General features: G+C 35.7%; 1 protein-coding gene across 2 annotated transcripts in view; it reads right to left on the reverse strand.

Annotated features, from left to right (window-relative positions):
• Nucleotides 1-24,140, reverse strand: part of LOC5575863 (cationic amino acid transporter 3) — an 82,460-nt gene extending 58,320 nt beyond the window's left edge. Inside the window, exons 1-2 of one of the 2 annotated variants that reach the window (XM_021854833.1) lie at nucleotides 23,768-24,140; nucleotides 23,367-23,368 (exon numbers count right to left, since the gene is read on the reverse strand). The gene's annotated coding sequence lies outside the window, so the exon portion shown is untranslated. The remainder of the gene's footprint in view (nucleotides 1-23,366; nucleotides 23,369-23,767) is intronic. The other variant, XM_001662224.2, reaches the window with a different exon arrangement.
• Between the last annotated feature and the right edge of the window lie 374 nt (nucleotides 24,141-24,514).

Consider the following 24,514-nt stretch of genomic DNA (forward strand, 5'->3'; position numbering starts at 1 on the left):
GAAGAAAATGATAAAACTATCAAATAAACCCTTTTGTTTTGTGCTTGTCACATTAATTATGATGTTTCATGGATGTCATACCTTGATTGTAACATACACCTTGTTTTGCACTTGCGTCACATCTGATATCTCCGTATTTGTTTTGAAGCTGCACATACGTCGGTTTGTAAATTCCTATAAAACTTATTAAACTTAGTTGATTCGTCAGTTGATATGTTCACCTAGGACGAATATTGGTTTTGAATGTTTCCAATTTCAACTCGACTAACAGGATCACTGGAGCCGTGAGTAACAATAGTAGATGGACAACTAACATTTGTCAGATTATATTCCATTTAAATGCTTAAATTGCAGCTTGAGCTTCATGGTTATTTGGGTGAATTAATCCATCTCACATCTCGATTTGCTTAGAGAGCATGCCGTTAGGCCAAATGCCGTTATGCCGAAAGCATCGTTAGGCCGAAATTACATTTGTCCTTTTATTACACTCATAAGTGTTTTTCCTTCTTTTAAACAAAGGCTGTTCCTTCAAGTTATATTTGACTATTTGATTACTTTTACTTACGCACAAATAGAGTAACGTATGTAACTTGGGCATGCATATAATTTGGACAGGCTAGTCGTTCTATGCTCATTTCCAATGAGATAATGAGAAATATATGTAGGGGAAATCGTGTATTACATTATTAATACACTATGCTACTTATTAATGATGATCATTTTCATAACAATTATAAATTGTCTTCGAAAACATCAAAATTTTTTATTGTATCAACAGAACTTCTGTGAAACCTACGAATGCAAGAGGATGTGCATTTCAAGAATATACATTAAAAGCAAAAATAGCGCTCAGAATTTGCATTCATAAAAAGTTTAAAAGTGGCAACATGATAAATAATGTCTAAAATTTAAGCTAAGTTCATCTAAAATCTTAACTTGAGTATATAAGGTATAAATCAGGTGATGTCCAAAATAGATAATGGTTTTTGTTCAGTTTATATAATTTGGCCATCTGATGAAACACACTGGAATGTCGGATGCATGCATACTTCCAGGCGTTTTTAGTGGATCTGATGATATTTGCTTGGGGGTCATGCACAAATTACGTCACGCTCCAAGGGGGGGGGGAGGGGGTCGAGCCAAGCGTGACAAGCCTTACAAAATTTTCGGAGAACTCATACAAAAAGTGTGACAAAGGGGGAGGGGGAGGGGGTCGAAAAAGTGGAAATTTAGCGTGACATAATTTGTGTACCATCCCTTGCATTGAATGATATATTTGATTATCACTAATGTACACATCCAATTAGGCTGATACAAATATTAATGTTCTTTTATGTCACCCCCCCCCCCTTCAAAAATTCGAAAATTTTGGAGGGGAGATAAAAAGGATTCATAATTGTTTTGAAAATAGTCAAGTTTTTTTTTCTATTTTTAAAGTAAAAACAAGTTAATTAATGATTTAGAGGACGATTGAAAAAAAATTAACAACTATCTTTAAAAATAAAAATTAAAAAAACAAACTTTATTTTTTATTATTTTTTTTTGTTTCTGATTTATTTTTATAACCCCCCCTCGTACCTTCCATGTGGGCTCGGACAATTGTATCAGCCTAAGTAAAAAAATGCATAAGTCACTTGAAAACTCTAAAAATGGTATGATACAATCGTCTTTTTAAGAAACCGTTGTATGGATATTGAGATAACGCTCCTGTCCAAATTGTATTCACATGAGGGTGTCCAAAATGTATATTTGGTGTCCGAAATGTATAACATATAGGCCGTCGAAAAAGCTATTTTGGAAGCTAATACTACAGTTTGTAAGCTTTTCTCCCCTGAAACTGAAAATACAATGGGACATTAAGCATATAAGTAACATTGTAAGTTATCGTTTGTAAGTTCAATAAAAAATAGAGTTGTTAACAACTATACGGTGTAGTTATTTTGAAGAATATATTGTAAAATCAACAATATTTATAGTTATTTCTAAATCAATCTAAAAATATAGTTAATTCGACCGGACAAATGATTACGAACACATTATTTTGATCTCCGTGATCCTCTTAACGCGTCGGGGTCTCTTAAAAAGGGCATTTAAAGGGCAAACTAGGCAACTAACTCATTTCTTCCTCACTGCCCACATCCACTTATTTCATACTGCTGGACATTAAAACCATTGTGGGTTTAACAATTATAGAGTAATTTATGTATTTTGGACTGACAGTACGCGTATTTTAGGCATTTACGGCAAAATTTAGTGTTCAAATTACAAACTACCCTTCTACCTTTCCATGTCTTTCCGGACCGTGGGTGAAATACGCAAATAACGGCAATAGAGCTATTCATAGAACCAAATATTGATGGGAACACTTTAAAGCTATTATCTTCTTGCATATCAATGACGTTTTTATTGGACAGAACGCATTGTTTTGAGTGTTTATCAGCATGAATCTATGTAGGTTATGGGCCTATTAAACGTTATAACGTATACTTTACGACAACCGATTGCAAAGATTCACCATTGCCTCACCATCAGGCGCATAGATACGTGAAGGTGGTCCATAAAAACGTTATCTGCCGGCAGAGTTTTGACCGCGTTTTGACGGACTATAACCAGCTTTCTGGGCAGCTTATCAGATTCAACCGACGCAGTCAAGTGATAAAACTCTTTTTTTTATTTCTAAATATTTTCATTTCATTACATTTTAATGTAGCAAAGAGGATGCATCTGTTTGGTAAACTGTTCTCGATATGAGAAAGTAAACAATTCCAGTTATCAAGGTAAGGATGACATCCGGTTGTTTGGTTTCCCGTGTTCCTTTTGGGGTTCCTGAGATAACCGCCAATGCTCAGGTCATGTTTTTGAATGTTCATTTTCAAATTTCAAGTTCAATGCCGAGGGTAGTGAATTTGTGTCCGTCCGCTCGAGGATCTTTTCGGGTTGGGAAATATCTCGCATCTCAAGGCATAGAAATCCTTCATGCTTGCCATACGATATACAAATGTAAGAAAGTCAATTTACTATGAAATTCTCAGGACTTTGTTGATTCTCATGGGCTTCCATAATGCGAGTAAAACAACATCATTTCTCTTCCAACCTCAATTACACTGCATTCGGATTGTATTGCATATTATCAAAACTTGAAACATTGGCATTATTTACGATACCTATATTATTAGGAATTCGATTGAAACAAATTAAAGTGCAACAAGATTCTTTGACCCGTAAATATACAAGCTAGGGATAGTTGTTGACTATTTTCCCACTTTGCTCACCTGTTTATCTAGTTCTTTGCTTCGTGATGCAATTTCAATTACCCCTTTTCAATTGCACTGAATACCTACTCACTCACCTATCTGTATCTGGTAATTAACAAACATCAAGCTCATATCAATTCGATGCCCGGCCCGGCCGTTTACCATTCTCTTGAACTTGATAGTAGCCGGTTCAACTCACGTGGCGCGAATATTTTCGCATCCATCGTAAACCGTTGCGAAACTTGTCTACCCACACGTCTTCAGTAGGTACCTAGGTAGTTGTCTAATCGTTGTTGACGGGAGAAAGTCAATTCATTCAGTTTCAGTCAAGTGGGCCCCCGGCTTGGTAGGAGAGGGACGGTGTTATTGTTATTGTAAACAATGTAGTAAAACCCGTGTAACTTGTGACTTGCATTGGGAATTTTGAGTTGAAACTGAAAAGCGAGGTGGCTGGTCTTATCGTTGGCTCTGGCAATGGGATTAGTTTAAAGTTGCGGAATAACCGGAGATTAGGTATGCCACGTCGTATAAGATTAGAGGACATTGCGAGCAGTACTCCCTTTTTTAAGGGTATTCAATTCATCCAAATGGGGCTGAGCATTAATTATGCGAAGGCTTAGGCGAAGGGAGGGATTTGGATTTCTTGAGAGCCATTCAATATTTTTTATAATTTTCTTACAAAAAAACATACTGATGTAAGGTTACCATCTTAACAAACCAGTACCTTATTAGGGTGGGGCTTATTTCCAAAAATCTTCCGTAGTCAGGATTTACAAACTGGAAAATGATCATCGGTCCCAAAATAACATCCTGTGAAAAAATGAGAATTTTTGGTGAAGGTTTAGAGGTGGCGCAAAGGGCGTATGTGCAGTTTTCCCATTTTAGTGAACTCTAAAAAAATTTGGTATGCTTTTCAGCTTGTTTTGGTGATTTTAAGACCCTTAAGGGCAAAAAATCACCTCAAAATTGCGATATCTCCACTCCTTTAGACGATATTTGACGAAATATATATTATGCATGCGATTTTTGGCCCTTGAATAGGTTACAATGACTGATTACTATGAACCCGAATAAGAATAGCTGGTGAGGATTCCTATGCTTGTAGAATGGAACAAAGAGCAAAGAAGAATGATAGAAAGAACAAAGAACACAGAAGAATGTAAGGTGGGGTGGGTTAAACAGGGGGGAGGGTGTAACTGATGATATTATCTTCTTCTTTCTGGCGTTACGTCCCCACTGGGACAGAGCCTGCTTCTCAGCTTAGTGTTCTTATGAGCACTTCCACAGTTATTAACTGAGAGCTTACTATGCCAATGACCATTTTTGCATGTGTATATCGTGTGGCAGGTACGAAGATACTCTATGCCCTGGGAAGTCGAGAAAATTTCCAACCCGAAAAGATCCTCGACCGGTGGGATTTGAACCCACGACCCTCAGCTTGGTCATGCTGAATAGCTGCGCGTTTATTACGATGATATTATATTAGAATCAACTACGGAGCCGTGAAAATATCTCGGTTAAATTATGAGATGTGATTATATGCAAGTTTAACACTCATTTAGTATTTTAGAATGTCCGTTTGATATAACTCCAGCAATTGCTTTTATAATCTGAAAAAAATTACAGAGGGGCCCAAATCCATACAGGCTCAAAATCCGTACACTTCATACAAATAGAAGGAGTTTTATATGAAGTGGAAGGGTTTAGATTCATTTCTTAGGTGTTTTGATTTTGATCCCACACGATATATCCTTATTAGGTGAATCCATAAACGATTTTTGCTTTCCAGCTTCACTTTCGCCACAACACCTTCAACATAACTTCGGACAAACGAAAATGCAGATGAAGTTCAATACATCGTTCTACATCTGTATTTGAAATCGATGTGTATAAACAACAGCAGAAGGAAAAAAAATCGGTAGTCAAAATTCAAATTAGTGCACGAGCTTCTATAGGGTGCAAGAGATAAAGCACTTCAGCTTGAAAACCTCTCAAATAAAACCAAAATTAAGTCGTCACAGTTCTGAAATATATTTTTTAGGACAGAGCTACATGAAGGAATTTTCACAGGATGTTCTATGTATATATAAATTAGTTATGAATTTAATAGATACTGCGTGAGGCTGAATTTCCAGGATGTAAATTTTGCAACGGTCCCTTTCGATAAATTGCTATCATCATTCAGAAAAAAAAAACAACCAAACGATTATTGAACTAAAGCAGTAAAGTGACGTACATTTATCTATTTCTACCAGGAGAATAATGATGAAACTTCGCATGAAATTAAGGACATTTTAGCCGGTACTGCAATTTTTCCATAAAGAGTAATCTAAAATCGTATACATGGGTCGAAAACTAAAGATGATTAAAAAATTGGTGCTCTTCCCCTACTTGAAGAAAAATTGCTCGAAATATTTCTGAAGTAGGTAATATTAAATAGAAGTCAAGGGGTCGAACCTGGTGTAGTGGTTAGAACACACACCTCTCACGCTGAGTATCTGGGATCGAATCCCATCCCCGAGATAGTCACTTAAAATTTCAGTGGCGACATCCTTCGGAAGGGAAGTAAACCCGTTGGTCCCGAGATGAACTAGCCCACAGCTAAAGAGCTAAAAATCTCGTTAATAAAGATTGAAAAAAAATGAAGTCAATAAATATAATCATCGTTTTGTAGATTCCTCAGTTACGCTCAAGACATCACTACACACTCCAAAAAAAAATCATGTGATTTTACGTCTTTTGGATGCACATAAAAGAAGCGAGCTGAATGACGTGAATTTATGTCACATTTCAAATACCATAGCGTCTAATTCGGGAAATGCCGATCATAGTGACATCGTTTTCATGTCCTTTAACGTGTAAAATTACATTTTTTGTGCAATACATCTTCAAGGACACATTTTTGTGTCGTTTTATCATTTACGTCATGTGCCTTTCAGTCATACTATGAATTACGTCCACAGTAATTTCCATTATTTTTAAGAGTGTAGTTTCACCCTCCCACCTGTTTAACCCTTACATCTTACATTCTTCTGTGTTCTTTGTTCTTTCTATCATTCTTCTTTGCTCTTTGTTCCATTCTACTAGCATAGGAATTTTCCTCAGCTATTCATATGCTTATTCGGGTTCATAGTAATCAGTCAGCGTAACCTATTCAAGGGCCAAAAATCGCATGCATAATATATATTTCGTCAAATATCATCTAAAGGAGTAGAGATATCGCAATTTTGAGGTGATTTTTTGCCCTTAAGGGTCTATAAAACACCAAAACAAGCTGAAAAGCATACCAAAAATTTTTTTAGAGTTCACTAAAATGGGAAAACTGCACATACGCCCTTTGCGCCACCTCTAAACCTTCACCAAAAATTCTCATTTTTTCACAGGATGTTATTTTAGGACCGATGATCATTTTCCACTTTGTAAATCCTGACTACGGAAGATTTTTGGAAATAAGCCCCACCCTAGTACCTTATTGACCTCAATCAGTCTACGCAAGTTATTTTTAATTAGGGAAACTCGGTGTAATACGCCCCAACGGGGCAACACGACCCTCTTCAATTGCACGGGTTTAAGGCTTCTTTTACACGTGAATTTGATAACATATCTTGAATAACCGCGAAAAAACTATGTTGCACATACATGTCCTTTGAAAAGTATAAATAATCAATCAAAAATCTTGTACACATTTTTTATGCTGCCTGGCCAGAGAAAAAGGCGTGCAGAGCATTCAGTTGGCAAGAAGCAACATATTACCATGAAAAAAAAACTTTAGAAATGATGCATTTGCTACTGCGGTAGAGCAGTTCTGCCTTAAGGGGGGCGTATTACACCATTTTTCCTTAAATAAAATTTAACATTTCATAAAATTAGCTTTAATATTGAAAATTGAAAATGACACACTGGGGTGATACTAAAAAACATACATCGCTGAAAATTTGACAGTGAACGTAACATTTTCTGAATTTTCAAGGAAAAATGAGAACAGCAATAGCCCCTTTGGTCCCGAGGCCTTCAAAACACGAAAAAACGGAAATTATTGATTTTTTTTATGTAAAAAAACATTTTTTGTGAAATTTTATATTTTTCCTGAAAAAATCAAAGTCTTTAGCTTTTATTTCGTCTCAAAAGGTTGAAAATCGGTCGAACGGTTCAAAAGTTATATTTTTTTTAATACAAATTTTGCAAAATCGCGATTTTTTTGGTCACCCTGCTTCGGAAATGGTCACCCTAATCAAAAAATCCAAAACCACGTGTATCCTTTTTTCGGATGAGGAACAAAAGAGCAAATTCTCACGGACTTCGGTGACCCACTAGATCGGTTTTTCATGGAATGGCTGATTAATTTAAGATATGGGTCCCTTTGATCATGCTTGACATTCGACAAAATCTAGACAAAATTTGATTTGAACCCAAGGGGTGTGGTAGAATTTTAATGACAGGAAAAAAATTAGTTTGGACTTAAATCAATACAAGGCATTAAAAAAATGAGTTTTTCTAACCTAAACTAAAGCTATTGGTACGGAAGTTGGGACAGCGCTTTAGGACCCTATTTATTGAATTTATTTCACCTTGAGAAACATGTCTACTTGAAGTTTTCAATTAAAGAATTTTCAATTTATGTGGGAACCGTAAATTTGGGTGAAGTTGATCACCGTGTCACGCAATTAAATTTTACACTAATTGAATTATGTGTTATGTGTGATGCCAAAATTAGTTGAACTAATTGAATTTCTGTTAGATGATATGAAAATCCTTTAAAGAGGATCGCAGCAAGCCACGCGCGGGCGGCTTCGTTTTGAATTTTGTGTCACGTTTACCTCGTCCACGTCCGCGGAGAAAAATAGCATTAGTTTGAAACAACCATTTCGTTGGTTGAAATTTAAGCTAAGAATTTGGTTGTTTCAAATGGTATTTTGGTTGAAGCAAAGCTGAAATTTTTATTGAAGCCAACTTGATATTTAGTAAACAATAACCTATGAAACAATGTTGTTTCTAATCGATAATTTGTTTGTTTTAAGCTAACATGTATTTTGTTTTCAACAGACGTTTACTTTGTTTTAAACAAAATTTGGGTTGATGTTCACCACTACAACCTTGTTTGTTTGCTTAGGACAGTTCGGTTCATTAATTATTGATGTTTAAAAGGCATCTGTGTCATTTATTATTGCCGCTGTTAGGAAGTGTAAATCGAGTAAGGTTAATCTGAAATGTGTAGTTTGTATAATTGATACAAAAAAGATTTTGATTTCAGAATCTTTCCTCACTAATTCACAGCACGAAAATTGAACTGGTAAAAGTTCCTGCCATCGCCATGTTTTCTTCACAGAAACGACCAGAACACAAACTTACATTTCGTGCAGAAATATATATAAGATGCCGTCCATAAATGACGTAGCATTTTTTCACTGATTTTTTACACCCCCCTCCCCCATCGTAGCATTTAGTCACAAATGTTGATACCCCCCTTGGAAAATACGTAGCATATCAAGCACCCCCACCCCCTAAAAAAAATTATTTGTTGTCCTTAGCGATTGGGCTAAAACGAAACCTTTAAATCCAAAAATGCAATACAAAGTTCGATATTATGTGATATTATTTACTGACTGTAACGTCAGGATAATTTAACGAATGATACTTTGATATACCGTAGCGCTCAAAAATCATTTGGAAAATAGTTTAAACAAACTTATTTCCTGTCTATGTTGCATAATTTTGGGGTTCAGTTTATATAGGTTAAATTTAATTTGTAGTACTTTTGCTGTTATTAATACCTATAACAGTTTACAGCAGAAAATGTTGGAAAAAAGGTAAATATTTTGTTTGGAATGATAAAGCCAACATCAATAAGTAAGGGTTTAAAATATTTTGTAATGTATTAAACAGACATTTTGTTACATTCGAGTTTTTTATTTTTAATTATTCGTGGTTAAGAAACAGATTTCAGGGAATATGATCAACGAAATTCTTCAATTTGGAATAGATATTCGTCATTATTCTCTTAATTCAAATTCATTCAGGAAACAGTGGCCAGATAGATGTAAAATGACAATTGTAATATTTTATATGTTTCAAAAATCAGCGATTTTGATACAACCATATTTAAATATTAATCTTTCAACTAAAGTCGTCGTTCCCCATACTGAAATATTCTTACACTACTCACATAATGAAACAATGAAATATTTCGCTGTATTACCGTGTAATTGAAAAACCTGAATGATAGGATAATTTCGATAACACTCGAATTTGATAACCTCATTATTATCCAGGCTGTTCTTTCAAGAGCATTGATATGTCAGATCAAACTAAACTGATAAGTTGACTGAATGGAGATCTCCTGCAATATTGAACGCACTTAACAAATATTCTGATTTACTATAATAACGTTAATATTTTCTCAAATGAGCATATTGTATTCCTTTGAAGAATTAAAGCTCTAACAGAAAATATGAATAAAGCTGAAAAGATTGATTCTATGTCTTGTTAACACATGGAAAAAACAACATTTTCCGAGTCTCTACCTTCCGGGTATTGATTTTTAATTAAATCTTTAATCTTTTAATTTGTTTATTTGCACATTAAACAGTTCAGACACGGAAATAATATAATATTCACATAACTATTTAAAGCGTCATAAAGTTTGGTTGATTGTATTCATCAGAAAAAATTAAAATTTCTCAGAAAAAAATTATACTTGTCATATTATTGTTTTAAGGCTGAATCATCATTTTATAACCCAAGTTTAATAAGTCAGACAAAAAAAGATTGATTAACAATTATTTATCATTTTTCTCAGCGCTTCTCTTTTTAACAAAATTATTCAAAATGCTACGTCCACTATGTGGGACCCCTCCCTCCCCCTCGTTACACATCGTCACAAATTCGTGAAGACCCTCCTCCCCCCTAAAATGCTACGTCATTTATGGACGACCCCTGAAGGTATTTATAGTTTACATTACCATTTATGATATCCATGATCTGATAGCTAATTTCAAATTATAGTTTCAGATCGACATCATTTAAAAACTCCATTACAGATGTGGGGAAAATCAAAATCCTATCCAGTAATCTAGAGTTTTGGAGGCCATATGCACTCATATGTACCATACTAACAGCGCTGGATGTTAATCTTATTTTAGAAAAGCGGAAATGTATGAATCGGCAATCTAATATTTTTTTCGGAAAAATAAATAATTAAGATATTGTGTTTATTTTACGTCTTTAAATCAATGAAAACAAAACTAAAGCAAAACAGTAACCATAGCAACAACCAATAAATTGTTTGTATCAAACAATGGATCAATTAATAACAAACTAAAGATTGGCAAATTCAACCTAGTATTTCTTATTTGAAACAAACTAAATCGTTGGTTGTTTTTACAAGTGTCAAACAAAACAACCATTTTATTGTTCGTTTCAAATAATATTTGGTTGAATTTAGATGAATAACTGACGTAAAAACAACCAAGAAATTTGTTTGTTTCAACCATCGTATGAGGTAGCTTCAAACTAAGATTTTGTCTGTGCAAAATTCAACCCAAACTTTAGTTTGAATCCAACTAAAATTTTGTTGTGTTTACCAATCTTTTTTCTCCGTGTCCTTTTTTTTCAATTCCGCTGGTGAAAATTAGATTCGGTGGTGCTACGCCACGTGCAAATGTTCTGTGGAAACATGTTTTTCGAAGTGATAGATGTGTTTTTTATCGGAGATTATATCTGATTTTTGTGAAGTTTTGTTCTTTACTTTTATTCGATTTGCTTGCTTCGGGATGGATGAAGAACTAGAGTGCGTGCATTTTGATGGGCAGTGCTAAGTTACGGCCCACGCTATTGTTCGTATTGTAAACGTATTTCATAACGCCGAAATTGGCCAATTTCAACACCCACTCATCCCCTTGTAACGCTTTTTGTATGAATATTCTACAAATTGTGTATGAGCCGTAACATCATGAGGACACCCACCCACACCCTTCAGCGTTATTAAATTTGTGGATTCATGGAGCTCAAATTAAGTATATAGAGTTGTTTTTCACACTAAAAATAATAATTCTGACAAATGATCAATTTCACCCCGATTTGTTTTGTTTAGATATGATGTTAGCACTAAAATAAACGGTATAACAATTTCAATACATGAGTCAATAAAATTAGCTATCTTACTTGTTTTACTGCATTCACTTTTTTTTGGCATTAACAACACTGTGGAATACAGAGCAGAAAATCATTAAAAAAGAATAAATTTCATGCTAAATCACGGAATATTATAAATTTAGTTTGGAAGGATTAGAAAAAATTAAGAATTCTGAGAAACAATTTGGGAATGTTATCGAATCATATTGGATATTGAGAATCAATGATATATTAAATTGTATTGTACCCATCTTATCGAAAAAGGGTTAATTACAAGAAGTAAAACTTCAAATGCCCAACATTTTAAACCGAAATAGAAATTCTTCCAAAACTCAAACCGGACAGTTATGAATTCATGGGTGGCGTAGCCTAAGGCAACGTGAAGCATGGTGGTGTCACTTAACAATTCTAACGTTTTGCGGATTGTCGACTAACTGGTTTACGGTTTACAACCCCAGTTTAGTGGTGATTGTTGCTGATTGAATTTATAGACACACCGGTCGGTCGTAGTCGCGTCAGAGTCACCCAATATGTGTGCAGTTGCAGCCCAAGTCGGTGTACTTGGACTCTAGCACGAGGCCACTACTGTTGAGCTTAAGTTGAGGTGATTATAAAAAGAAGCCAAACTTCGAAATTTGAAGTGCAGAAGACTGGAGAATCTGACAACAGTTCGCGTTGAAAATCAATCAAATTGCTTGCTGACTGGTGGTGACCAATGGGATAAATTTTCAACGCGGAGCATTGTTTGGTTCTCAAGTCTTGTGCTCTAGAAAATTTGAGTTGTGGCTTCGTTCTATAATCACCTTAAGTGTTCGAAATCTGGTAGCAACGAGTGCGCGTTATAACTAATAATAACCAAGCTGCTGGTTAGGTATGTCCAGTCCACTTAAAACTAGGGGATCAAGTTTAGAGCTTTGGCAGGGTAAGTCAGGTGAAGTGCACCATGAAAAATGTAACGATCCAGCGGAATGCAGTCCACAAGACGACATTAGCGTGGATTACTGGAACCACTCGACAAAGTGTTCAATTTGCAACAAATTGTCCCATGCAATCTGAAAATGAAACCCACTCCAGCCCAGCCGGCGGTGTTCGTGTAAATTTGTCAGAATTGCGATGATGGTCGCTTGCTTGCTGGAACACACACGGAGAGAAATGAAGCTTGTTTAAAACAACTGAATTTATGGTTCAATTTCAAACTTTGATATTGGTTGTTTAAAAATGGATAATTATTTGTGCAAGATGGAGATAACCTTTTTAACTGGTTGCTACTCAAAAATAATAATTGTCTGTTAATGTATTTTAAATGATTCAAGCTAAGGACTTTATTATCTTCAACCTTGCTTCCATAAAAAATCGGTTTGCATTCGGTTCAGATTGATTCAATCCTTTTTTGCCTGTAAGAACAACCATTTTCTCGACTACTTTTTCAAATCAACGTAAGTAACTTTCAAACGGTTTGGTGAAAAAAAGCGAGAAGAATTTTACATGCAAGCAGCACGTGTTCACAACAACACAATACTTACCACAACTATGACCTTTTCGGTAAATGAATTTGAATATTAAAGAGAACTAAGTGTAACTTCAGGATGTTTTAACTTGTTTATAGTGTTGAAATTCACAAGATATTTGATTGTGCAAAATCAAACCTAAAATGTTGATTGAGTTAAATCGAACGAAATGTTGCGTTTACCAATATTTTTTTTATCCGTGCCATTCAAATTCAGCTACATCTGCGTCGATCACGCGCCTCTCCGTAGATAATTATCTCGTATTTATACAAATGGAATTGCTTGAGTTGAGACAATTTAAATTCTGACACACGGGCGGTGATAAACGAACGAAGAAGCTCTTGTCAGTCCGCACCGCACGCAGTCAGTGCGCGACACTTCCGAGGACGTAGGAGGACTTTGGCATTGCGCGACATGACGACGATGGGATGACGATGCCCGAAGAAGAATGGTGACGATTGTCGCCACTGGAGAAATTCTTCCCAAGCAAGATGATAATGACTCGAATCGAACGACGGAATCGATATGAGTGTGTGCTTGAACAGTGCCATTGGCATTTCGTGATAACTGAACAAGAGGACGAGATGATTACCAAATCTTGGGGGACCAACGGGGCTGATAACAAAAAGGCTTCTGACCTTCCCTTCATTGAATGAATTGCAAGAATTGTTTGTTAAGCTTCTACGAAGTAGAGTACGGTGGGGCCAAAGTTTCTTTTTGAAATGAAAAACTGTGCAATTCAAACGCAACGTCAAAACTCAAGTAGGCTTGGATTTTTTTCGTTCTTCAAGGACGCAAATGTTTCAAATTTGCTAAATCTGAAACATTTGGTGATGTTTATTATCACTGCGACGGTATGTCGACATTTTCAGATAATCGCATTACGTGGATTTATCTTGCAGAGCACAATATCGATTGAGATTTGGCTGTTTGTTGCTTTTTTTTTACGCTTGTGGATGGATCGCCCCTAATTAAAAACGGCTAAGTATTTTGACTCAAGTTTGTTCAGCAAAATTGCAGCCAATGTATTGAAGGTTCACTGTGTGGTATTTTTTCTCTTCAAGTGCTGTAGTTTTTATCTGGAAATGTTCATTACTTCACTAAGATTCAAATTTTTCCCCATCTTCCTCTATATAATCTTATAGAGATATTGTATTCGGCAATGTGCTGTCCGATCACCTTACCTCATCATTCATCGGGAACCATGATAATGGCCCAATGGAACTACCGAAAGTCATCTGCATTGTTCGGGGAATTGAACTCGGGACGATGCTGACCATATCATCAAACGGAAATCGGACTTTAAGCACTGGATCATATCTTCAACTTAATGAGGCATTTCGAAAACCAGGGGTCTCTGATATGTCAATCGAGTCGCAATGGCAAGGTGGAGGCGTGCGTAATGTATTTGGGATTCGTAATTTCCAGAATCCAGAAGTGGGGTATTAGTCATTGTTTCTCTAGCTTGATTGATCACCTGTTGTTGCTACTAATAATCCCACTTTATTCCCACCGATAACAAGCAGGTGAGTGTATGTATTCTGTACTTCATAGCCCGTGTTCGCATGGTCGACGTAACCACCAGCGCTTTCATTTTTGGGGAAATAATTTTTTGTGTATTCGACTACATTTTTCCATCTGTTATCAATTATAGTCAAATAATTATAATCTGTGCATTTGATAAAGATTATGCTGAAAAAGTTGATAGGGGAAAATTCTTTTATTCATTTTATAGTTTTGTCATCTATAAACACATACTGCCGTTATACGCATAATTGTCCCATGTTACTTTTTGTGCATTTTAACTATTTGTCATCAAACAGTTTATTTTTACGTATAGTTTTAGGAAACACTTACCAAAGATTGACTTTGTTCGGAAACTCAATGAAAAGCAAGCCAAGTTAATTTGTCCCATTGTTGAATTTCCAAGCATAACTGCCCCACTACTATTTCTACGCATAACAGTCACACTATACAATTCGCTGCGCTGATCTTGAACAAAATATTCAGTTGCCAGTTTTTAATTAGCTGGTGTTTGCGAAAATCGTTTTGAATATCTTCTTACGTTGGTTTTAGATCCCATGTGGAACACGACCTGTGTTTGTATTATCGGGATGCATTCGTCATTCATGCGAGCCTGACGTCAAATTTGATTGAAATTTTCAATATCAAAATATTATTTCAATTCCGTTTTTCAATGAATTGCAGTGCAATTTTCAGGGTCAATCACAAAATTCTTCTACTTTTAGGAACCGTGGTCAACGATTGGAAATTCACCGTAATTTTGGATTCATCACGGGGAGTACTGAAATAATCCCACTTGAAGAATTATTAACCACTTTAATTTTGAGTCCATGGCTTGCGACAAATCAACTTTATGGTTTAGCAAACCGAGTCTAAATAAACATAGTTCGACCGTTTTTGGATGACTTGGATACATGCTGGGTTGTTCCGAATACCGGTTCACTGGTTCACAATATATTGGCAAATTTGAAACCTGGCTTGAAACATATCAATTTTCATGAATTTCCAAATCAAGTTCAAAGGTGGTTCAATTGTATTTGAATGTCTTGACCACATGTCGGATTGTTCCGAATTCCCGGTTCCTTGGGGGAAATGGCCTCTAAACTGTCGGTTCTGAAACCTAGCTGGCAACATCAAACTTCATAAACTCCCAAATCAAGGCTAAAGAAGGGTAATTCAAAGGTTCTTGGATGACTTGATAACATGCCAGGTTGTTTTGGATACCCTGTTCCCCAGAGGAAGTGGTCATTATATTGGTGGTTCTAAAACTTAATTTACGGTGCTTCAAATATCATGATTTTGCAAACAAAGTCCAAAGAAATGTCAAGTCGTGTGAAGATTTGTGTCGTGAATTTTGAGTTAAATATTTACTCCGCAGAATAACTTTGACGCAGACGAGTTTCTGTCAAGCCTTCAGCTGGAAGAGTGGATATAGGAATTTATTAGATCTTATAAACTCTCAAACTTACTCATCCTCTCTTTCTTTCACTAACTCATACATTTTCTCATTATCACATATGCAGAAAACTTTGCTTTCCATCCCAAACTATGAAATCGTATTTCTTCACTTCCCCACACGTGGCTCCGTTTGGCACATGTCATTTGAGCCTGCATTAGGTGCCTTAACATAGTCTTGAGGATATGCGTCCTCTACATTCGGTACAATTAATGCGTAGGAATCATCTACATCAATATGCTTAGCACATAATTGGTCACTACTATCAGTGGAACTGTTATGCGTAGAAATAATAACAGTCCCACTTTGAATTTCGTAGCTAAATTTACTTTATTCCCATAATACAAATTCTTGACTATAATAAGCACGCTATTCTTTATACTATTGTAAAGATTTAAATTTAATTTACCACACACCTGGTAAATACGAGGCCTAAATGTGTTAAAATCTTTAAACGCGTTTTTCTCGATAGCATATTTTGGAACATGGGACAATTATGCGTATAACGGCAGCATAGGGTATTTCTTGCAATCAAACAGTAAAGGTCCAAACACAATGATAGCGGAACGACAACGGAAAGCGGAACTAGTTCACCTACATGAATCGCACCATCTCGACTGAGTTGTCAACGAATGAAAGTGAACCAACAGTGAGTTGACAAGCATGTTATAGTTAATTCTATCGAACCGGTTACGAACGGCAACAGTTTTGCTATCATTGCGTTTAGGCCTTTAGTTTGTTGAACGATTGTATGCATGAATTGAAGTAAGCACTTGTCCCTGCAACCTGGCTTTTACGCTAAACGAGTGTATTATTAGGTATGAAACGCAATACAATGAAAAATGCATTTTGGTCATTTTATTTTTACGTCGACGTTCAGTGCATTTCAGCGTCTCCTTTTTCTTCTTCCTCCTTCTCAACTTGGACCAAGCCTGCTTCTCAACTTTTTGTGGGCCCCATAAAATTAGAATTGTGGATATTCGAAAATAGTGACACATTCTGACTAGATAATAACATTACTCCATTATACGTAACGTTCAAAACATACCCAACAAACATTTTTGCAGAACAAGAGCTGAACGAATCACTCTTAAGCTTATTTAAGTTTAATTAACTGTTGTTCAGCTACTAATGTTACTTGGGTAAGCTAATGTTGCACAGAGGTCCATGTTTATAAAATTGGCAAAACCCCAATTTCCAAAAATGGTAAAAAATAACAAAGTCTACCATTCATCAACAATATAAAAAAGATAGGGATTCACACGTACACACGTAGAAAAAAATGTTAAATTGTTTATGTTGAGATTACTGTTGAATTAATTACTATTACTTACTTACTTATGATTATTGTTTCCAAATAAAATCAACTTACTCCATCACTAAATTTACATCACAAGTCGAATCTAGTATACGACACTGAACGCAACCTAACAGTTGAGATCGAAATACGCATATCTGTCAAAAGTTACAAATTCTGCTAGGGTGGCTGTCACATAATTTCACAGAAGTTCGGGGAAAATGTAGCTGTCACCGAAATTCTCGTTAGTAGTTTACAAGTCTACCGTATTTTTTCGGATTTTGTAGATAAACAGATAACAGTCTAAATTCGATAACATTTTTACAGTATTTAGTGTTTATTCTAAGTGTAATGAGGTCTTTGGTAACGTCGGACAACAACTTCAGCAAAAAAAAACATATTATTGTCACAAGTCGTGCTTACTATTAACTCTACAAGACCCTGAAGTCTGGTAAACTTCACCTTCGTACTAATTGTGACATTTACGGTTTTCCATGAGAAGGGAGATGGGGTGGGGGTTCGGCATTCTTATAGAGATTCCATCGAGATTAAGTTATACAATAACAGTTCTTGCAAAAAATAATAATCAGAAAACATTACACAGGTAACATTGGTAGCTGAATAATTCAGCTGAAAAGAGGATTCAGCTACCAATGTTACTTGGGTAGTTTGGATTGCTGTGTATACTTCTTCGGAGAATTCTTTGAGACTGTTGTAAAGATTTATGGAAACTTTTATAGAACCATCAGTGAGGATACTTCTGCTATATTTCAGTGATTTGTTTCAGTGCTGCGACCTCCATGAAAGTTTTTGCAGATAACTCTGTAAAGACTTCTGTACAGACCCTTGCATTTTTGGAGATTTACTCAAAGACTTCTATGTGTGAAGATTTCTGTTGTGACTTTTCAGCAGACTTCATCTTTTTGTTTCTTCTGAGCCTGCTTCTCAATGTAGTGCTTTCGCAGTCATTTACAGAGAACATCATTTGTCAGTTGTCCATTTTTGCATTCTTATGGGGAGTATGCACTTCAACAGAAAAGTAAACGTATTTTTTTGCAAGAAATGCTCAAGAAAAGCGTTTTTCTTTGATCGCAGTACGGAGTTAAAAAGAAATGTCAATTAAAATGTAGCTTCTTGGGCAGAAATTTTTACTTTTCTTGTTCAGAACAGCATACGTAGCTTTACATCGCATGTAAAGCACAATACTGCCTATATTTGCATAGTCGACGTGAGTGCCAATATGACCAAAACATTTTTTTTTTCATTGATATGCATTCGTTACTTAAGTAATAATACACTGGTTGGATATGCGAACAGCGCCTATTTATCCTGAAATATTTGAATTATAGAAGGAAAACGGATTGACATGAGCCCATACACCAACTTATCCGATGAAACACCCGTTTTGCCGAATGTTTATTCTGATAGTTTAGCGTATAAGCCAACGCCATGACAGTGACCTGGTGTTTACGTCAATTCAAGTCATTCTCACTTATTAGACGGATAAAACGTCGTATGCGTTTGCAGATAACAGAAATAAGAAATTTTTCAAAAAGCCTCCCCCAGTCAACTTTAGAATTTCAATCTTTAGTAAATGCACAGATTATTCGATCGAAATTGTTGAAATATTGAAGAATGCAACTGGTAACGTAAGAAACGCATTTTCCCAGCAAAAATAGTGCTGGTGGTTACGTCGACCACGCAAATATGGGCAGACAAGTAGTTAACGCAACAAGTTGCAGAATGACGATGTTTACAGCACGAGGCGTACATTTATTCAACGAGGTTGATGAAAAGTAGCCTATTACGATGAGAAATTGCAAAAAGATACTTTTTGTCCTGGGATGTCGAGAAGATTTCCAACTCGAAAAGTTCCTTGACCGGTGCTTGATTTTTCCAAAGACTACTACGTGGGGCTCAGAATGGATTGGATACCATTACCTGAGAGAGAAGGGATAGCAGGCTGAAATAGGCCTATTCACAAGACGTTTAAAATCAGTTGATCGGGAAGCTCTTTGACAGTTCTTCTATGGAGATTACAGTCCCGTGTTAGCACCGGTCCTCCACCGATGTAAACAAATGCATAGACGGACCTGTCACATGAAAAGGCCTATTGCGAGCTCCCAAAAATCAATGAAACCAACTGTCACTGGAAAACCACACATCGGAAGGGCAGAGCGTGAAAATCCGTCAAAATTCAACTAAACGTAATTAAAATTTTCTGTTTTTCAGTCAGTAATTTAAAAATCATAAGTTTTGAACCGCTTCATCGATTATCAATTTTCTTGGACGAAATAGAAGCTAAAAATTTAGACTTTTCAAGAAAAATATAAATAAAAAATTTCTCAAAAATTGTTTTTTTTTACATGAAAGAAAATTTCCAGTTTTTCGTGTTTTGAAGGCCTTGGGACAAAAGGGGCTATTTCTGTTCTCATTTTTCTTGAATGTTGAGAAAATTTTATGTTTACTGTCAAATTTTCAGCGATGTATGCTTTTTAGTTTTTGAGATATATTTTTTTGAAAATAAAAAATCGTTCATTTTTTATCGGCACACAAAGTAGGTCTCAACGCATTAGATTTTTTTTTACTTTTGAACAGCTCAACCGATTGCCAATCTTGTTTTATGGAATGAAAGCTTAAGATTTTTCAATGTTAGCTTTGGTTTTCGTTAAGCTTATTTATCATAATAATATAAAGATCTACAATAAACTCTCCATAACTCGATATTGCTGGGACCATCGAGTTATGGAGTGATCGAGTTATAGAACACAATGCACCAAGTGACCACCTCGATGAAACCGTCATGAAGCCATAAAACAAACTTTTACTATGATATTCTTACTCGATATTAAGATAGGAAATATTGAGTTAGGCAGGGTTGACTGTATATAAAAAATACTATGTTATGATTAACTTTTATTTTTCTTTTTTTTCCCTATTAATATTTGATTGCAGAAATATTGTATTGCTGAAATTTACTTCCATTTGTACAAAAATATTTGTTATATTAAAAATCTCAAAAATATTGAAAAAAAAATCCCGGGACAAGCATCAATTTTGTCCCGAATCCCGGGACAAGAACTCAAGAATTCCACTAAGTGTTTCCTAGAAGTTCTACTAATGACACATTCACTTAGAATTCTTCTAGTAATTGTTTCAGGGATATCAAGATTTTTCAAGAATCTATTCAAAAGTTTAGAGCTGCATACTGAATATGAAGTTCCAAATAATTATTGAAGAATCTTTGGAACAATATATAGAACTCTAAAGTAAGAGGAAGTATAGAGGAAAAATCCTGGGGAAATAAGTGGGGATTCGTTGAGAAGTTTTTTGATGAATTTCCGGATAAAATAAATTTCAAATAACTAGTAGATCTGCTGGCAAGATCCTTGACAGAAACCTTTTGAGCTCAGTTACAGATTGTTTCTAACCAGATAGGTTAGTGAATCAGTACTATTTATGTTAAGATCGTTAACAAAGCTTCATTTATGATGGCCTTTTAAGATTCTTCAAATTAATAAAACTCCACATAATTCATTTGGGCTGCTTCTCGAGGAGGAAAAAATAACTCGCAATAACTTATGCATACCATATTATGGTATCATACCATAATAAGGTATTGTTCAGTTGTCAATACCTCATTTTAATATTATAATGGTATTGGATAAAAAATGTTTAAAACAATTAAAAACACTTCATTTTGGTATTCGATAACTATTGAGGACTGCTGGAGGTATTCAACTACTATTGAAAAATTTCACTTTTATATGAAAATCCATCATGTATTAAATTGACGCTTATATTGAGCTGTTCGGTAATCCCATCCGCATGGTTATTAAATTAATTAACTCATTACGCGTGGTAAAGATGGACAAATTATGGATGAAATTATGAAAAAAATCCACGTGCTCGGCTGGGATTTGAACCCAGGACTCTTGTATACTAGACGAGCGCTTTACAAACTAAGCTACTGAGCCGAGGAATTTGAATTCTAAACTTGTAATTAACTCAGTTATTGGGTCGCCAAGTGGCTCGGTAGCTTAGTTGGTAAAGTGCTCGTCTAGCATACAAGTGTCCTGGTTTCAAATCCCAGCCGAGCACGTGGATTTTTTTTAATAATTTCACCCATAATTTGTCCATCTTTACCACGCGTAATGAGTTAAATAATTTCAAATCCCAACCGAGCACGTGGATTTTTTTTTAAATAATTTCACTCATAATTTGTCCATCTTTACCACGCGTAATGAGTTAAATAATTTCATCATGTATTATTCAGGTATTACAATACCTGATTTAATTATCAGCTTGGTGTTTGTAGAATATGAAGAAGGTATTAATTGAGGTCTTTTGCCCTTATGCAGGGCTCATTCATACCTCGTTCAGGTTGTAAGCATTGGAAATTATCTGGTATGGAATACCTTTGTTTGGTATTCAGTAGTTATTTTCTTCTACTCGGGTTGCTAGTTCCTTAGCTACACAATATTTATAGAATCAATAAATATTTATATTTCAATAATACCGCCAAAACGCCTATATGTAGGCAACTTTTGAAGGATTATTTTAACATCTTACATAAATTTTATTGATATTAGTTAAATGAGTAAATTGGTATAAACTTTGATGATAGAATATCTTTTAAGAACATATTTTAAGCATCCTCACAACCTTTCAGGCTAACGCCATGTTCAAATCCTTGCTTAGAACTAAAAGTTAATTGATGTTTGGTGATACCACATCGAACTGCATTATATATTATTTCCGAATAAATTAACATTTTTTAACACAAAACGCTTCACAACACACAATTCCACAATAGTTAAGGCAAACAACGGCCATTTACTACAATGTCCGTACTCGCATAACAGTCCCATATTCTATGGAATTTCCTATATCTTAGCTTCCCAAATGCATGCAGCACGCATCGCCAAATGAAAGCTTCCAATCCATATTATGTATGAGGAATATTGTTTCTGGTCACAAATCTTATTTGGCATTAGCAATCAGATTGGTCAATATAGGTCACCAGAACCAGCTTCAGCCACATTTCTAACCTGGATTCCTAAATTGACCAATCGCATTGATTTCTCATGAGAGTTACCAAATAAGGAAATCCCTGGCCAAATTAAGTATATAGAAGTTAAAATTACAAAGAAAATTTTGTTTTCTTTTATATTTTGCATTAATTCGGACAGATAAATGAAAGTAGATCTATGATGTGAATAAGTTCTTCATAACACAAAATGTTTCACAAAATGCTATGGCCAAAACCGGTGCTTCTACCTTAGTGCTCTATGAGTGAGATATAAAATCGCGTGACACGGTGGTGAATTTCATCCTACTGATCAATTTCACCAGAATTTACGGTATAGTGTAAGAAGGTCACATTTAAGGTGAAAATGCATCGAATGTTCAAAAGCACAAATCTAGAGAACCAGAAAACCGTTCGTACTTAAAACTTGATCGATTGGTCACTCGAAGGTTTTGATTCGATGCATCTTCATTTTATACAAAACAAATGATAGCACACCTATTTTTTTCTTCGAACATATTTAGGAGAATAATAAAAATCATGATAGGTAAGTTGCAGTACAATATAAAACATTAAGATTCCAATTTGCTATCCACTAACTACCATCCATGCACCAGGATTTCAGCGCGTATGAAACTCCATCTCAGTAATATATTTTTCAATTTTTATTTGAACTATTCCTTTTTCAGATCATTTATCGCAAAATCTGCTTAGAAAATATCAAACAAAATCGCCCAAACAATGACCGATCACATCGTAGCCACCAATCGTTTTCAGCGATCCCATTTTTAGTAACAACCACACTTGCTTTGTTTATATCGTTTGCAGAACTCATTTGAGACATGAATTTTCGGTAGTGTCATCAATAATGTTGTCAAATTCAAGCATGAACTAAAAGCATTTTTTGCAAAAAAAAATCCTTTTTATCATTAGCTCATGAATATAAGATAGATAAGCGCCATTTATGTTTTGAAAATATTCCATCAATAAATGTTGGTTCGAACTTTTTAAAATATAAGTCATTTCGATCAATGTTACCCCGCTGATTAATGTTACCCCGGATTACGGTCTCTAGTATTCACTTTTTTTTTTTGGAACTATGAACCGATATAATGCTGATATATTTCTCCAACCTAGTCTGCAATACAAAGCTTACCGGTTTTTAGACTTCTGCAATTCCTGAAAAAAATGCTTTTCTTTCAAATGATGTCATCAGTCACGGTCATAGATACAATCCTGTCTAGGTACGATTCATGAATAAAAATGACTCGATTTAGTGCCATTCAAACCAAACCTCACATACACTGACTACCCAAACTGTTTCTGACTACAATAATTGGTTCAACGTTCCAGTTAACCGAATCTGCATGGTCATTTCATGCCGATTCGGTACATACGCCTCACGGCTCAGTCAAACCTTGTTCCAAGTTTAGCGTCAATTCAGATGGTGTATGATTTGGCCTCACACGCTGATCATCCCACCCGCACAGCAGAGGAATTCAAATTCACCGCCCAACTACATCTCACTTTGCATGGGAAAATTATTCTAATTAATTGTAATGAACTCACTTTTTATCAGCAACCCTTATTATATTTGCCCTTCACTGCAAACCGAATCAACTGCTTTATCTTTACGCCAGTTGCTCGAATCAAACCCCAACACTAGACACTTCAGGAAACCTCTATCACTCAAGCACTGCTAGCACACGCTTTGCACTCCCCCAAAGTCCTGCCTGCAAATTAATCCAACCCAATCGAACCGATTCAGCGAAAGCAGCGAACCACACACTTTCAGGTGGGCAACTTCCGTTGCAAAATTGGCGAACGAAAAAAGCAACCAAACCGCACTAGACCGAGTCTAGATCTAAACTGAGCTGAACGCGGCTCGTTTCGAAAACTTTGGGCTCCAGCCAGCACCGACGACAGACGCGCACCCTCAAACCGCAATATATTGTCTACAACGCCACCGTCAAACTCGTCGTCGTCGTCGTCAGGTATAAGGTATATCTCCGAACCCGAACGACACCTTCAGCGAACGCTCAGAGACTTAAAAAACGCGCTGAGGCTGCCTACAGACGGTTGAAAATTCTGCATAGGTGCACCCCCACTTCCTTCCATCTCACATAGAGCGAATTGAGCCTACCGGTAGTCACCTGTGTTAAACTTAGTAGATTCATCCCCTCACGGTGCTCTCCAGACCTCGATTATCAGAAAAAAAATGATCTCCATCAAATTTGCGCTCACCAGTCTATTCCTTGAGGTAAACTGCATGAATAGGCCAACTTCAAAGTTATGTTCATTTTGAAGGCCTATATC

This window comes from Aedes aegypti, chromosome 3, assembly GCF_002204515.2.
Source record: "Aedes aegypti strain LVP_AGWG chromosome 3, AaegL5.0 Primary Assembly, whole genome shotgun sequence".
In the NCBI taxonomy this organism is placed as follows: domain Eukaryota; kingdom Metazoa; phylum Arthropoda; class Insecta; order Diptera; family Culicidae; genus Aedes; species Aedes aegypti.